Source organism: Bidens hawaiensis, unplaced genomic scaffold (assembly GCF_021521415.1).
Source record: "Bidens hawaiensis isolate Kalapana, Puna unplaced genomic scaffold, B.hawaiensis_p1.1 tig00050839_1, whole genome shotgun sequence".
NCBI lineage: Eukaryota > Viridiplantae > Streptophyta > Magnoliopsida > Asterales > Asteraceae > Bidens > Bidens hawaiensis.
In genome coordinates, this window is record NW_027499126.1 from 76546 (window position 1) to 92885 (window position 16340).

The window sequence follows — 16340 nt, forward strand, 5'->3', positions numbered from 1 at the left end:
TTAATCACAACCACCAAACTGGAAAGAAACGGTCACAACATCACACTTACTTAATAATAATAATCATCCAAACACAAGCTTCAAATAATTGAACCACCAACAACTATTTCTTTCTTTTAGTCGATCATCACAATCGCATATCATCAGCGTCATAATAATGCGATCATCATCATCAAAGCAGGTTGCAGAGAACAACCGCGGCTTAAACGGTCGCTTCTTCACTCTCCGTAGCCGCCTCTATAACGCTTTAGGTCTTGGTCTCAGGTTTATTATTCACTTCTTCCTCTTCATTTTCATTCAAATTTCTACTTGTTTATCTGCACAAATGCTCAAATTCTCTGATTATGTTGTCGAATTGCGGTTCGGTTATATTAATTGTTGAAAATCGGTTTGAAATTGTTAACCGAAATATTCTAGGGTTTAGTTAATGGTGCGTTTGGATGAGTGATTGATCCTGTGATGTTGATTAATGATTATCAGAATAATTAGTTCGTGTTTCGGAAACTGATTGCATAATTGTATGTACATATATTGTCTAGATGTGATTTCTAGGGTTTAGGATCTGCTTGTAGGGCTGTAAACGAACCAAACGTTCAGCCAACAGTTTGTGAACCGTTCAGCGGGAAGTTTGTTTATGTTCGTTCGTTTAATAAATGAATGAACATGAACAAGAAATTTCGTTCGATTAGTTAAACAGATGAACATGAACATAGCCTCAATTGTGTTCGTGAACATTCGGTGATGTGTTAATGAACGCTTGTACATTTATTTACTTTATCTAAACATTTTATACTCTTTAGTTTATGCCCCTAAAATAAAATAGGAAATCATATCCTCACATTGTTTTTGCATTGTTCCCATTTCCTTTCTCGTTATTTGAATTGATGAATACATTGATCTCAATCTCTAGGCTTCTCCGATTTTATTTGTGTTTGTGAATTGTTCGTGAACACATTCATTTCCTTAATGAGCGAACACGAACTTAAATCTCGTTTGATAACTGTTTGTGAACACATTATTTCCTTAAAAAAAAGATCATGAAGAAGGCCTTGTTCGTGTTTGTTCGGTTCATTTGCAGCCCTGTTTGCTTGAACCGGTTATATACTTAGATGGTCATCTTGTTGCCCCTAAATAATCTGATAATCAAAGGTGTTATGTGTTCATTATGATGATATGATTTAACACAAATCATTGATTCACAGAAACGAGGAGGGAGGACGAAGATGGTCATGTACAGATGTCGAGACACAAAGACACGTTGTTCGTTCTATTGACGCGTTTCTTGAGTGTATAACCTCTGACATGTCACTATATGCTTTAGTAAAGGTAGTTATTATAGCATATTATTGTCAATCTAATTTATAATGTCGGGCTTTGATATTTTTTTTAAAATGTCAGGAATCAGTTGCGGATATTGTACCAGCATTAGGAAACATACTTCTTCAGAAGAATGAAGCAGTAATGAAACTAGCTTCAAAGGTGTTTGTAAAACTGGTGGATGTTATACCTTATTCAGTAACTGAGTCTCTCGTGTTGGATATAATCCACCCGTTATCATCTTCTTTATCTTCATGTCATGTACCAGTTATTATTTTATGTGGCTCTGCATTGAAATCCGTCTTATCGTGTCTAAGTTCCAAAAGAGAGAGAGATGTATGGAAGGTTCTAGAAGAAACCGAGACGATTAGTTACATCATCCATCATATACAGTCTGGCGGGAGTAAACCACCTGAGTTCTTTGTTGAAACAATCTCACTGTTGAGTAATATACTTAACCGTTATCCGTGTTCTAGATTTTCTGTTTGGAATAATAATGGATTAATGGAAGTATTGAGGTCTCTGAGTATCGAGCCTATGCTTTCTGTGAAGGCTGCGGTTTTGCAGTTGTATTCGGCTATAGGTATTTAAAATTTGTGTTTTAAATGTTTTTATATTTAATTATTGCATTTCTAAACAGTTCCTAATTTTGGGTACCAACTCTATGTAGAAATGGAGCTCAGAAACTTCTAGAAAGTGGAAACTCTCCTCTACAACTCATGATGGAATCAATGGATGGTTTAAACCCTAACTATCTACAGCTTGCTGGATTTACACTTGCTGAATGCTTTGTGGTATTAGACAATATTCAATATTTAAGCCTGTAAACGATGTTTGTGAACCATTTAACGGGAAGTTTGTTTGTGTTCGTTTTTTTAATAAACGAAGGAACATGAACAGAACTTTTTGTTCAGTTACTTAAGGAAAGGACATGAACACATGTCTCGTTTATTCATTTATGTTCATGAACATTTGTTCGTTTATATTCATTTTTGTTTGTTTGTTTGTTTGTTTGTTATGTTCATTTATGTTCGTTAGTTTTTGTTTGCTTAAGCTAGTTTATATATATTAAGTTTTTTTAGGCTCATTACAGTTTATTATAGTTCTATGAAATTCATAATATCAACCATTGCAATTTGGTCAAGTTTTATTATATTAAGGCCCAACATATTGATGTCCATGTTTACTTTTAGTTGCTGTTTGCTCAGTCATGTTCATTATATCTGTTCATCTATGTTCAATCATGTTCTTTTATTCACATTTGTGAACTGTTCGTTTATACTATTAGTGAACAAACATGGACACACTCATTTTCTTAACAAACGAACACGAACAAGAAATCTCCAATCGTTTAACTGTTCATGTCCGATCGCTTGTTCTGTTAAAGTTAACCGATTTGGTTCGTTTACAGGTCTATCAATACTCAATACTCTTACCATTTATCATTTGATATCATTTTGAATTTATGTTTAAATTTTGTAATAACATGTACATAATTTACTGTGTCAATCGAGCCGGGGGTCTCACCGGGAGCAGCCTCTCTATCCCTATGGGGGTAGAGGTAAGGCTGTCTACATCTTACCCTCCTCAGACCCTACCATAGCTTTGCTATTGGTGGGATATACTGAGTACGATGATGATGATGATGATAATTTACTGTGTCACTTAGGTAAACGAAGAAGGAAGATTCACAATGATTGAATCATACAGTGAGACATTAGTTAAATCCATCATTGGTGGACTAAATAGCTGGAGTTTACATTCAGGAAAGCTTACTAAAGAACAAACGTCACTAATTAAGGTTGCTTGTTGCGTGTGCAAGATCGTTTGTTACCCCGGAAAGCATCATAATTACTTCTGGAAACTAGGAATCGAGATTGTTCTTCTTAAGTTGCTTCTAGATGATTCCCATATTAACCAAATCCTTGATCATATAAACGAACCGGAAGTCATTGCACGTGATGGTTTAAGTGCTAATTTTCTACCTTCAGTTAAGCCTCATGTATGGGATATTCTTGGCGGGCTTGCAGCACATTGCACAGAAGATTTAACCGCACAAACGGTTAAGAGTGAAAACCACCTTAAAATCCTCATCACATGTGCATGGTAATATTCTTGATCACCTTAATATGTATTGTTGGTGCTACTATTTTAGTTTGTTTGCTTATGTATGTCTTTAAACAGCTTAGGATTTGTGAGTTCATTGCGTTCAACACGTCAGCGTTGCCAAGATGTAGAAAACGAGCTAGTGTCGAGAGCGGTTTTATTAATGGTTTACTCTCCTTCAAAGTACATTTCATCACAGACAAAATCAATATTATGGGGTATACTAAAGCCAAATGCGAAGGAAGATATTAAGTACCTATTGGATACCATTAACACCATGTCATCATGTTCCAACAATATGGTGTCGGATAGTCTTCAAGTGATACATTTAATAAGTGTGGCTTGTTATTCGGGTCTGTCTCAATATCGTAGGTATGTTATGAAGAATCAAGGAATACACATATTATTATCTTACATACAAATGTTGTCAAGAGACCGTGTTTCCGCACACAGGATGAATACATTTTCATTATTGTGATCATAACATGAAGATGTGTTGCTATGAGTTTAAAGACGATTGGCTCGGTGATGAAACGTTTATGGTTTTTGGTTTGTTAGGGCTAGCTGAATTGGTACATCATTCTGGTTCGGTCAAAGATCATGTTTGGTTGAAGTCAACCGAATGTCAACTAATATCTCTAGTGCAGGACATTTGCGTCAACTCGTTTGCTTCGGGACCAAAATGGTACTGTGCTTATCTTCTTAGCTATTTTGGGTTTTATGGGTTTCCATCAAAACTTGGAAATAGGGTCGGGACCTCTCTCAATGAGGATGAAATTACAAATTTGACCCTCGTTCTTGGTAATCAAGAACATGTAAGTGTTCATGGTGTTATTCTTAGTGTCCGATGCCCATCACTTTTCCCATCAGAAGGGAAAGCTTCTAGAAGAAATGAGATTCGGCTCTCGGCTCATGTGAGTCATCAGGCGTTGTTGAAATTATTAGAATATGTGTACTCGGGACATTTGATGGCGGGTGATGATCTTGTGAAAAGTTTAAAAACATTAGCTAAACATTGTAATTTGCAGCATTTGTTGCAAATGCTTTGTAGAAATCGGCCCAAATGGAGAGCTCGTTTTCCAACCTTTGACCTTACTTTGGCTCTTGGACCAAATGGTTTTTGTTTCTCGTAAGAATATGTTTCTCTCAACTTAATTACATCCATCTCAAGTTAATTATGTAATTATATAATTGTATTATATCCAATTTATTTGTGTTTTGTAGGGATATTGTTCTTGAAGCAAAGGGTGATACATCTGAAGAATGGAAGTGTGAATTCTGTACTTTGTCACAGCCACACTTACTGTTGGAATACCGTATGCCCGAGACACATAATTAGGTTAATGTGGCTAGTTGTGTTTGATCCAAGTCGGGTCATACCCAATAACGAGTTAGACACACACCAATTATGTATTTGTTAAGATAAGATCTATGAGACAAATACAGAACACGATACATTCAGAAAATCGGGTTTCTGAATACTTACTTGAAAGTGTTAAATAAATTAATTGGTTAATTTATTTATTCAAATAATTATTATTGGAATGATTATTTAACTATGTGTTCTTTTATAAAATGGTTTATAAAAGATGAGGTGTTTATATATTTTATAAAGTATAAAATAAATAAAAAAAAAATAAATAAATAAATAAATATATTTTTGGGGCCGGTTTTGGGTGGGCCCCACACCCCAAAGTTTTGGTCAATATTTTGTCATGGATGTAGTGGAGGTTGAGTAATCTTCACTTGACCAAAATAAAACCTAACACATGACATGAAAAGATTTGATTGTTTTTGAATGAGATTATATATATTCAAACAAGTAACAATTAAGTCTTTCAAGTAAGCAAACCAACTCTTTCTTTCTTTCTTGGTTTTGGTTTTCGGCCAAGATCATAAGGAAGAGGCTCGGGTCTCGATTATTCGTGTTCAAGCTCCCTAACAAAGTTCGGTGTGTGTTGGAGGCTCGGGGTATCTTCCGTTTGAGGATTTTCCCTTTGAAAGTCTAGCATCAATATCATCATCTTCTCGGGTCTCGATTATTCGTGTTCAAGCTCCCTAACAAAGTTCGGTGTGTGTTGGAGGCTCGGGGTATCTTCCGTTTGAGGATTTTCCCTTTGAAAGTCTAGCATCAATATCATCATCTTCTTCAACATCAACTACACTCTTAAAAGGTTAAGAATGTAAGTGTTTATAGCTTTGATAGTTTAGCTTTCCCGTATCATTTGATCCTTGCTTCGGGTTTCTAATAAATAGATTATTGGTAATCTTATAACATGAATAAATTAGGTTGTTCATGTACACATTTCCTATAAACTTGTAATATATACATATATAAACACATGGATACATATGTTTAGTTTGTTTATATCACGCTTCCGCCTTAATTGTGACTAGTTAAATGGTTAACTAAGTTTAAAATATCCATAGAAACCCAGCAAATGGTATCAGAGCCGGGATACGGGAAACTAAGCTTCGGGTTTTCGGTTTTATATTTTCCCCTTGAAAGATTTTATACAAAAAATTAACATGCATGATTTTTTTTGTATTTAATCTTGTTATATTTTTTTGGCTTTGTTAAAAAAAAAATATATATAAAACCAAGTATATGGGCCGAAGCCCAATTCGGGTTATATTGGGCCGAAGCCTACTTGTTTTGGTTAATGGGCTAACCGAAAAAAAAAGGGGGAGAAAGTTAAATGGGCCGAAGCCCATGAGACTTTCTATTGGGCCGAAGCCCATGTGTTTTGCACATGTGGGCCGAAGCCCATAATCAAATTATTGGGTTGGACTAGGCCCGATAAGGTCAAGGGGTTTTGGAACGGGTTCCTAAGACATAACGGGTTATGTTTGTTAAAACTAGACCGAGCCGTAGACCAAATGGATGTTTGTTGTGATTGTAATTAATTATTCAAAGTTTCGGTTTGTAATAATTAATTAGGGGCAATTTTGTAATTATTTATTCATATGGGTATGTAATAAGTAGATTATTTGCAATATCTTTATTTTATAGAAAAATGTATTAGGACATTTGTTTTGTAAAATTAAAGAAGGTTGCAAAATTGGAAGCTAAGGTCCAAATTACAAGCCCATTGGATCACAAAAGGGGTTGAAGAAGATGCTCGACGTTTTTGGATGCGGGATCGAGTGGGAGCTACAACATCCATGTGTCATGTGTCCCTTACGATCGGACCTAAGACACACACTTGTTTCGGCAAACAAGTGTGGTCTAACTTAGTGGCTCGTGTCTAGTATAATTGTGTATGCTTGTTAATTGATTGTTTGATTATGTGGTTGCTAGATATTAGGATATCAACTTCGTCACATAGAATTAATTAACAAAGCATAAAACGGGTTCTAATAATTATCGGTAATCACGTGACACGTAGTTTAATAAAATGGATTTATTAACTAGCTGTCTCACGCCCATAATAAAATGGTTTTATTATAAATTAGAATTTTTGAAAATGGTTTCAAAATTATCATGTTACTAAATGCATGTTAGAACATGATTTAAAGTTTTACAACTAGAATTATTAAAACTAAAAATCCCTTTTAAAATTAAGGATAACAAGTTAAACACCATCCTTTTGTATAACGCTTAACATATTAGTAAGCTCTTAGTGGGAAAAAGGTCACCTAACCGCGTAGAGTAAATTAATATGTTGAGGTAATATTGGCATATAAATGGGAAAAAGGTCACCTAACCGTTTGTATGTTGATATTACAAGTTGATACAAGTAGGACGACTTAAATTAGAACCATGTGAAGAGGGTCACCCAAGCATGGGGTCTAATAGGTGTTGATGGGATAAACATGCCGACACGAAATATGATTTCGAACCGGTCCCATAAACTCTAGAAGTTGCAAAAGGGTTTGCAATTGTTATGAATAACTACCTTGATAAACCGACAATGGGAAAAAGGTCACCTAACCGGAGTCGGGTTCATCGTTGGATTCTAGATTTTAATTATTAATTATATTTGGTATATATATAAAAGGGTATTAATAATTAAAATAAGTAAAACACTAAAATGAACTTAATTAAAATTCTGCAGATGGCCGCACACGTCGACGACAACATAATCCCTAACGTCCAAAACGTATCTCTTCGATCTATTCTCGCTAAAGACCGTCTTAACCACAATAACTTTTCGGATTGGTTCCGAAATTTAAGGATTGTTCTAAAACAAGAAAAATTATATCATGTTTTGGAAACACCTATCCTCAACGAACCGGAAGAGGGAAGTGAGGTCGAATATATGAATTGGGTCCAATACACGGAAGATTCCATTCAAGTGTCATGCCTCATGTTGGCGACTATGGTTCCCGAAATCCAAAAGGATTTCGAAAACCATAATGCGTACGAAATGATTACTCAACTTAAGGAAATGTTCCTTAAGCAATCAAGAGTTGAAAGGTTCGAAACGGTTCGAGCCTTGCATGCATGTAGAATGGATAATAATCAACCGGTTTCAACTTATGTACTTAAGATGAAAAGTTACATTGATCGCCTCGCCAAGCTCAATTGTCCCATCTCAAAAGAGTTAGCAACGGATTTGATCCTTAACTCCCTGTCGAAAAGGTTCGACACTTTCGTATTAAATTATAACATGAATGGGTGGGACAAAAACATTGGAGAACTTCACTCAATGCTTAAAACAGCCGAGGCGAGCATGGGTAAAAGGGTTTTACCCGTGTTTGCGATTAATGAAGGTAAATCCAAGAATCGATCTCAACCCAATTCTAAGGCTAAGGTAGCAAAAAGAAAGGGTCCTCCTGTGCATTTTAAGGGTAAGGGCAAATCACCGGGTATGGCAAAGAAACAAAAGGTTGTGGAACCGAGGGGTCATAAGGATGATCCTTGTTTTGGTTGTGGGGGGACCGGACATTGGAAACGCAATTGCCCGGTCTACCTAAAAGAGCTAAGAGACAAGAGGAATGCGGGGCATGCCTCGGGTAATGTTTTTATGATTAATATTGAGCTAAATCTTATTTCTTCTAACACATGGGTATTGGATACCGGATGTGGAACTCATATTTGCAATTGGTTGCAGGGGTTCAAAAGGAATGAAGACTTAAAGAAGGGCGAAGTGAGTCTTTTCATGGGCAACGGTGCAAGGGTGCACGTGGTCGCTAGAGGAGACTTCACTTTATCGCTTCCAAGTGGTTTGGAAGTTGTTTTGAGAAATGTTTTGTATGCTCCTAGTTTGACTAGGAACATTATTTCCGTGCACCTTCTTAGACAATGTAACTTTGACTTTAAATTTGTAAAATCAGAAATGCATGTATCATCTAATGGTATCTTTTATTTTAAAGCTGTACCAAACAACGGTATTTATGAATTGGTTCATGACAATACCTCAAATAGCTCATTATATCAAACTTCCACTAAAAGACTCAAAAAGGATTTGAGTGATTCCTACATTTGGCATTGTCGTCTTGGATACATAAACAAGAATCGTGTAAATACTCTCCAAAAGAATGGTCTTTTGAAAACAAATGAGTTAGGTTCGTTTGATGAGTGTGAATCTTGTATTCAAGGCAAGATGACCAAAGAACCTTTTAAAGGTACAAATGAGAGGGCTAAGGACTTGTTAGGTATCATACATACGGATGTATGCGGACCTCTCAAGCCCACTAGTAGGAATAGTGAAAGGTACTTCATTACCTTTACCGACGATTTTAGTCGATATGGGTATGTGTATCTAATGAAACACAAATATGAAGCCTTTGAAATGTTCAAGGAATTTCAAAATGAAGTACAAAATCAGCTCGACCGAACAATCAAGGTACTCCGCTCAGATAGAGGAGGCGAATACCTAAGTGATGCTTTTCAATGTCATCTTAGAGATTGTGGAATTATTTCACAGTTCACTCCTCCTGGAACTCCTCAACATAACGGAGTATCCGAGAGGAGGAATAGAACACTGTTGGACATGGTTCGATCAATGATGGCACGAAGCTCACTACCGCCATCATTTTGGGGATATGCGCTACTTACAGCGGCTCGTATTTTGAATATGGCCCCGACCAAAAAGGTGGATCGAATACCCTATGAAGTGTGGCATGGAAAGGTTCCATCCTTTTCATATTTAAGGGTATGGGGATGCATAGTTTATGTTAAACGTGACACCCCAAATAAGCTTGAGGCTCGATCCATCAGGTGTATCTTCATAGGATACCCAAAGGATGATATAGGATATATATTCTATGATCATAGTGAACAAAAAGTGTTTATTTCACGCAAAGGATACTTCTTAGAAACTAGGTTCCTTATGGAAGGACCTAGTGAAAAAAGAGTGGAACTTGAAGAGGTTCAAGAATCACTGGATGATACACAGTTGGTCGATACTAGTTTTCAACACGAGGATGTTGAAGGTGATCAAATGGTTGATCATACACACGTTGCTCGCAGATCTAGTAGGATTAGTCGACCTCCCAAGAAATATGGATTTCTCGTGGATGATTGCTACTTGGTCGATTCAAATGAACCGATCTCCTACAAAGATGCTATGTCACAACCTGATTGTGACAAGTGGCTTGAAGCCATGAGCGCCGAGATGCAATCCATGCACGATAACCAAGTTTGGGAATTGGTTAATCGTCCACTTAACTCTAAAATGGTTGGATGTAAGTGGGTCTTCAAGAAGAAGACCGATATGCATGGAAATTTAGATACTTACAAAGCACGACTTGTAGCAAAAGGTTTCACGCAAACTCAAGGGATTGATTATGATGAAACCTTCTCGCCGGTCGCGATGCTTAAGTCGATCAGGATATTATTTGCCACTGCAGCTCATTTTGATTATGAGATATGGCAAATGGATGTCAAGACCGCTTTTCTTAATGGATATCTTGAGGAAGATGTCCATATGGTTCAGCCTGAAGGTTTTGTCGATCCATCTAATCCTGATAAAGTATGTAAGTTAAGGAAATCAATCTACGGGTTGAAACAAGCATCACGGATGTGGAATCATCGTTTTAATGAAGAAATCAAAGCGTTTGGTTTCGTCCAAAACGGTGATGAGGCGTGTGTGTATAAATGGGCTAGTGGGAGTATAATCATGTTCCTTATTTTGTATGTCGATGATATACTTTTATTTGGAAATGATATACCAAGTATGGAAAACGTTAAAGCGTGGTTAAGTAGTCGTTTCTCAATTAAGGATCTTGGAGAAGCGACATATATCTTGGGAATAAAGGTCTATAGGGATAGACAAAGGAAATTGATCGGACTCAATCAAAGTGCGTACATTGATAAAATCCTGAAAAGGTTCAGGATGGAAAACTCTAAGAAAGGTTTGGTACCTATTCCTAGAGGAACCGTGTTAAGCTCATCCCAAAGTCCTAGCTCTAAAGAAGAGCAGGATAGGATGAAGCATGTTCCTTATGCTTCGGCAATAGGATCTATTATGTATGCAATGATGTGCACCAGACCGGACGTCTCGTATGCTTTAAGCATAACGAGTAGATACCAGCACAACCCAGGTGACAGTCATTGGATGGCTGTCAAGAATATATTAAAATACCTTAGAAGGACTAAGGATATGTTTTTAATATATGGGTCTGGTGAGGAGGAACTCGTCGTAAAGGGTTACGTGGATGCGAGTTTCCAAACTGACCGAGATGATTCTCGGTCACAGTCGGGATATGTCTTCATTTTGAATGGAGGCGCTGTCTCTTGGAAGAGTTCGAAGCAGGATGTTGTCGCGTTATCCACTACAGAATCTGAGTACATCGCCGCTTCAATGGCAGCCCAAGAGGCTGCATGGATGAAAAAGTTCATCATGGATCTAGGGATTATCTCTACCATTCAGGAGCCCCTAGAGATATTCTGTGACAATGAGGGTGCTATTGCACAGATCAAGGAGCCTCGTGCTCATCAGAAAACGAGGCACATTGAGCGCAGATTCAACTACATAAGGGATGAAGTTGAAAAAGGAAAGATATGTATTCATAAAGTTCATACCGATCAAAATATTGCGGACCCACTCACGAAGCTCCTCGATAGGCCAAAGCATGAGGGTCATGTTTGTGCATTAGGACTTCGGTATTCTAGTGAGTGGATTTAATCTGTGTTTAGTGTTTGTATAAGAACAAATGTAATGGGTATCTCATGATAATTAATTATGTTTTAATTTTTCAATGAGTTATGTTCTATATTTGCATGTTTAATCCATGAATGACTTATGTTGTTCTAAACGTCCGTAGTCGATCATGCTTGTGGGAACAAGTATGAAGGTAAGACTATTATGAACCCGGATTGGTTGATATTCATGTGATGAATATAGGGCATAGGTTTGCCACCAAGGTTCATAGATATTTGTGGGATACAAATATTGGACATGATCCGCTCTCAAGGATCACTGCATGGAGTTAGTGCAACTGATCATAAGTAATCCTTGAGTAAAGGCGAGTATCATTGTGTCCTTTGACCAGAGATGCATATTGGATCTGGTTTTTCATCAAGTCTGATAACTTGACTCTCTTCTTTGTTATTTCGGTAATACGATGACGTGTAAGAAAGAGCTCAGATATCATATGAGATGTCAACGAGGATGTATGCAGTCAAGATGGGATTTGTTCCTCTTATGTGTTGAGAGTTTAGATGTCTAAGGCCTGTTAAGTTAAATCATTGAGAGAATGATCACTCTGTGTCTCTTCGATTTGACAGGACATCTAGTAATAAAGGGATGTATTGATAAGACTTACCTATATCATATCAAGTATGGACTTGAAGGGGATGATGTTATTGAATGGCACTTAGTCAAGCACACTAAGGGTGGTGACCAGTTGTTAGGCGGTATTCACCATTAGCATTAACTTCTTATGAGTCACGTGCAAGTGGGAGATTGTTGGAATACCGTATGCCCGAGACACATAATTAGGTTAATGTGGCTAGTTGTGTTTGATCCAAGTCGGGTCATACCCAATAACGAGTTAGACACACACCAATTATGTATTTGTTAAGATAAGATCTATGAGACAAATACAGAACACGATACATTCAGAAAATCGGGTTTCTGAATACTTACTTGAAAGTGTTAAATAAATTAATTGGTTAATTTATTTATTCAAATAATTATTATTGGAATGATTATTTAACTATGTGTTCTTTTATAAAATGGTTTATAAAAGATGGGGTGTTTATATATTTTATAAAGTATAAAATAAATAAAAAAAAAAAAAAAATAAATAAATAAATATATTTTTGGGGCCGGTTTTGGGTGGGCCCCACACCCCAAAGTTTTGGTCAATATTTTGTCATGGATGTAGTGGAGGTTGAGTAATCTTCACTTGACCAAAATAAAACCTAACACATGACATGAAAAGATTTGATTGTTTTTGAATGAGATTATATATATTCAAACAAGTAACAATTAAGTCTTTCAAGTAAGCAAACCAACTCTTTCTTTCTTTCTTGGTTTTGGTTTTCGGCCAAGATCATAAGGAAGAGGCTCGGGTCTCGATTATTCGTGTTCAAGCTCCCTAACAAAGTTCGGTGTGTGTTGGAGGCTCGGGGTATCTTCCGTTTGAGGATTTTCCCTTTGAAAGTCTAGCAACAATATCATCATCTTCTTCAACATCAACTACACTCTTAAAAGGTTAAGAATGTAAGTGTTTATAGCTTTGATAGTTTAGCTTTCCCGTATCATTTGATCCTTGCTTCGGGTTTCTAATAAATAGATTATTGGTAATCTTATAACATGAATAAATTAGGTTGTTCATGTACACATTTCCTATAAACTTGTAATATATACATATATAAACACATGGATACATATGTTTAGTTTGTTTATATCACGCTTCCGCCTTAATTGTGACTAGTTAAATGGTTAACTAAGTTTAAAATATCCATAGAAACCCAACACTTACATGCTCATAAGGCCATTTTATGTGCAAGTTCGGATCACATGCGCACTTTGCTTTGTTCTGGAATGCAAGAAAGGTACTTATATATTATAATCTTGGTTTTAAAAAGTGTGCCTTAGACGCGAGACAATCTGGAAAATGCCGCAAGGGCCTCGAGGCAGTGTCTCTTGCACATCTTGGTCAAAGTTAGGCCTGCAGGAGGCTAGGCCTGTAAATGAACCGAACGAACACGAACAGAGCATGCTTGTGTTCGTTTGTTTAACTTTAACCGAACAAACGATCTAACACGAACAATTAGATGAATGAGTTTTCTGGTTCGTGTTCGTTAGTTAACAGTATAAACGAACGGTTCACGGATATAAATGAACTCTGTAACTATAGATGAATGAACATAATGAACTAAAACCAATTAAAAACTAATGTGAACCAGTCGAACCACAATGTGCTGGAGCTAAAAAGTTATTAAAACGACTAAATTGTAATGGGCCTAAAAAATTTAAAGGAATATATTAACGGACATAAGCGAACAAACGTAAAATAACGAACATAAATGAACGTAAACAAATGAACAAAAACGAATTTAAGTGAACAAACATTAAAGAACATAAATGAACAAATGAGTCATGTGTTCATGTTCACTCATTTAACTAAATGAACAAAAACTTCTATTCATGTTCGTCCGTTACTAAATAACCAACCTTCCCGCCGAACGATTCACGACTTACTGAATGTTCGGTTCGTTTACATGCCTATAGGAGGCTGTGATATAGAAACAACCAAAGGGATGGGAAAATATAATATGCTTACTTGATAAAAATGCTGATATATATATAAAAGATATGCATATTCTGGTTGTACATAGTATACAGCCTCACGATTTTTTAAACCACGATTGTATTCATATTTAGTCTTAGATTTGCATATTTCATTAGACTGTTTCATCATATATCTTTAATTTGCAGCCAGTCTGAAAGTATAAAGATTGACCTCGGTTGGAACGCACTAGTTCGGCTAGTAAACTGGCTGTATTCTGGTAAACTTGTTCCAAAACCCAAACACGGTTGTTTATGGCATAACCTAGACGAACAAGTGAAGTTAGAACAAGTCATTCCATATGTTGAACTGTACTGTTTATCAGACAGTTGGCTTCTAGAAGACCTTCACAAAGAATGTTTAGAAGTAATTATGAATTGCTTAGATTCAGTTAACATGGCAACTAAAATGATTCAAATTGGTGCTGATTGTTGCCAGTGGGATTTGGTTGAGTTGGCTGCTAAGTTTATGGCACCATCGTATCATCTTAGAAATTCAGGGCAGCTTCTAGAACTTGATGAACAGCTTGTTGATATAGTGCGTGCTGCATCTGTTGCTAGACTATCTCAATGAGGTATTCAGTTTATAATATATAGAGGTTATATAGATTATTGATCGATGGTGATGTCTGAAATTTTCATGGAAATAACAACTTTCAAGTAGTCATGTAATTTTTGGAATATCCGACCTAAACAACTGGAAATGGGCTAGTCTGTGTATCTTTTGTTTTTCTGAGTTGAATCGGGATATAGTTTAAGTCTTTAAGGAGAAAACGGGCCTGAAAATGTTGTATAAAAAACGGGTCAAAGTTAGTTACAAAATAACTCAATGGTGGTTGGCGACTGAGCATTTCACAAGTTGTTTATAGTTTCTAGAGGTGTAAACAAGCTAAGACGATCCTGAACTTAGCAATACTCGAGCTTGGGTCTTTCTAATTTATAAAGCCCCGCCTTGGCTTGGATTAAGTCTGAAGTTTAAATTTAAGCTCTACTTGTAAAATGGTGTGTAAGACCGGGCTCCGCTCGATTGTTTGATGAGCCTAGATGAGTTAAAAGCTTGGCTTGAGCTTTACTGTTTAAACGGTAATAGTTTAGGCTTGAATATTTGCTTTGAGCTTGTTAGTCATGAACTGGCTTAACAAACTGATTGAACAAAATGGAAGAACTAGAACTCAAAAGTTATCATAAATTATTATTGGTTGTCTTTTACCCAACTCAACAACATTTTGTGCTCTGATGTCTATCAACTTACCGTTAAAATTTTCCGATTGGGTCCGGTCACCCGACAAAATAGAATGCCACTATATATATACGAATTACAAGTTTGGTGCCGCTAAGCCGTCATTAGGCCACTTGGCGCCACCTTACTTGTTCATAGTATTATTTTTTTTCCATTTCGGTATCAAAACAAACATAACGAAAGATGACTGAACGATTTGTTTTTTTTGTTTTCCGATAACGTAACGGACGTGACAACAACCAACCAAATTCGCATAGACTTACGGACTCAACGTTCGGGACCGGCAACGCAAGCTCGAGTTTACCAAGCAACACCACCCCTTTGGGTCAATAAATTTTTATATTTTTCCCTTTAGTAGCTCCAGTAGCGTAACGAACATACCCAAAACTAATAAAATTCGTGTCCAATTACCGTCTCAATTTATGGAAGTGACACGCTTGGGTTTACCACCGACTAGGTTTACCGACCAAACAAATGTCATTTTGAATTATTTTATTTTTTATATTATAATTAGATGAATATATTTTTTGGGGTTTAACGCTAAGATTTTACCAACGGTGTCTATACCATAACGAACGTAAATAATACTAACTGAATTTGCATCGACTCACCTACATAACACTCGGAATTTACCAACACCCGACTTCAACTTTGAGGTTTTACGAACTACTCAGCGCAACACTTGGGTACCACACTAGTTACAGAAATAAACTATAGATGACAGTTTGACATGCTTGAGGTACAGCCGTGGTCTAAAACAATTCAACAAGACATCTCTTTTACTAGAATGTCTTTTTATGTTTTATATGGTCATTTTGTGTTATATGTAAAAGTGTATCGTACGTCATAACTATTATGAACGAATTATAATGTGGTGATTCTCTACATATGTAATCCCATCTCTTTATTTATGTGTGAATCTATAAACTATACAACAAAAAAGCTCTATAGAAACAGTCAGATTTTTATTATAAGCGGTTACACACCAG

The 16340-nt window shown here is 36.5% G+C and overlaps 1 pseudogene across 1 annotated transcript; it reads left to right on the top strand.

Annotated features, from left to right (window-relative positions):
* Positions 1 to 109: 109 nt before the first annotated feature.
* LOC143598800 (BTB/POZ domain-containing protein At1g04390-like) lies at positions 110 to 15159 on the top strand (annotated as a pseudogene). Its single transcript, XR_013147181.1, has 9 exons — positions 110 to 264; positions 1203 to 1326; positions 1399 to 1900; positions 1978 to 2111; positions 2987 to 3423; positions 3502 to 4552; positions 4648 to 4739; positions 13288 to 13375; positions 14262 to 15159. The product of XR_013147181.1 is annotated as a BTB/POZ domain-containing protein At1g04390-like (transcript).
* Positions 15160 to 16340: the final 1181 nt, after the last annotated feature.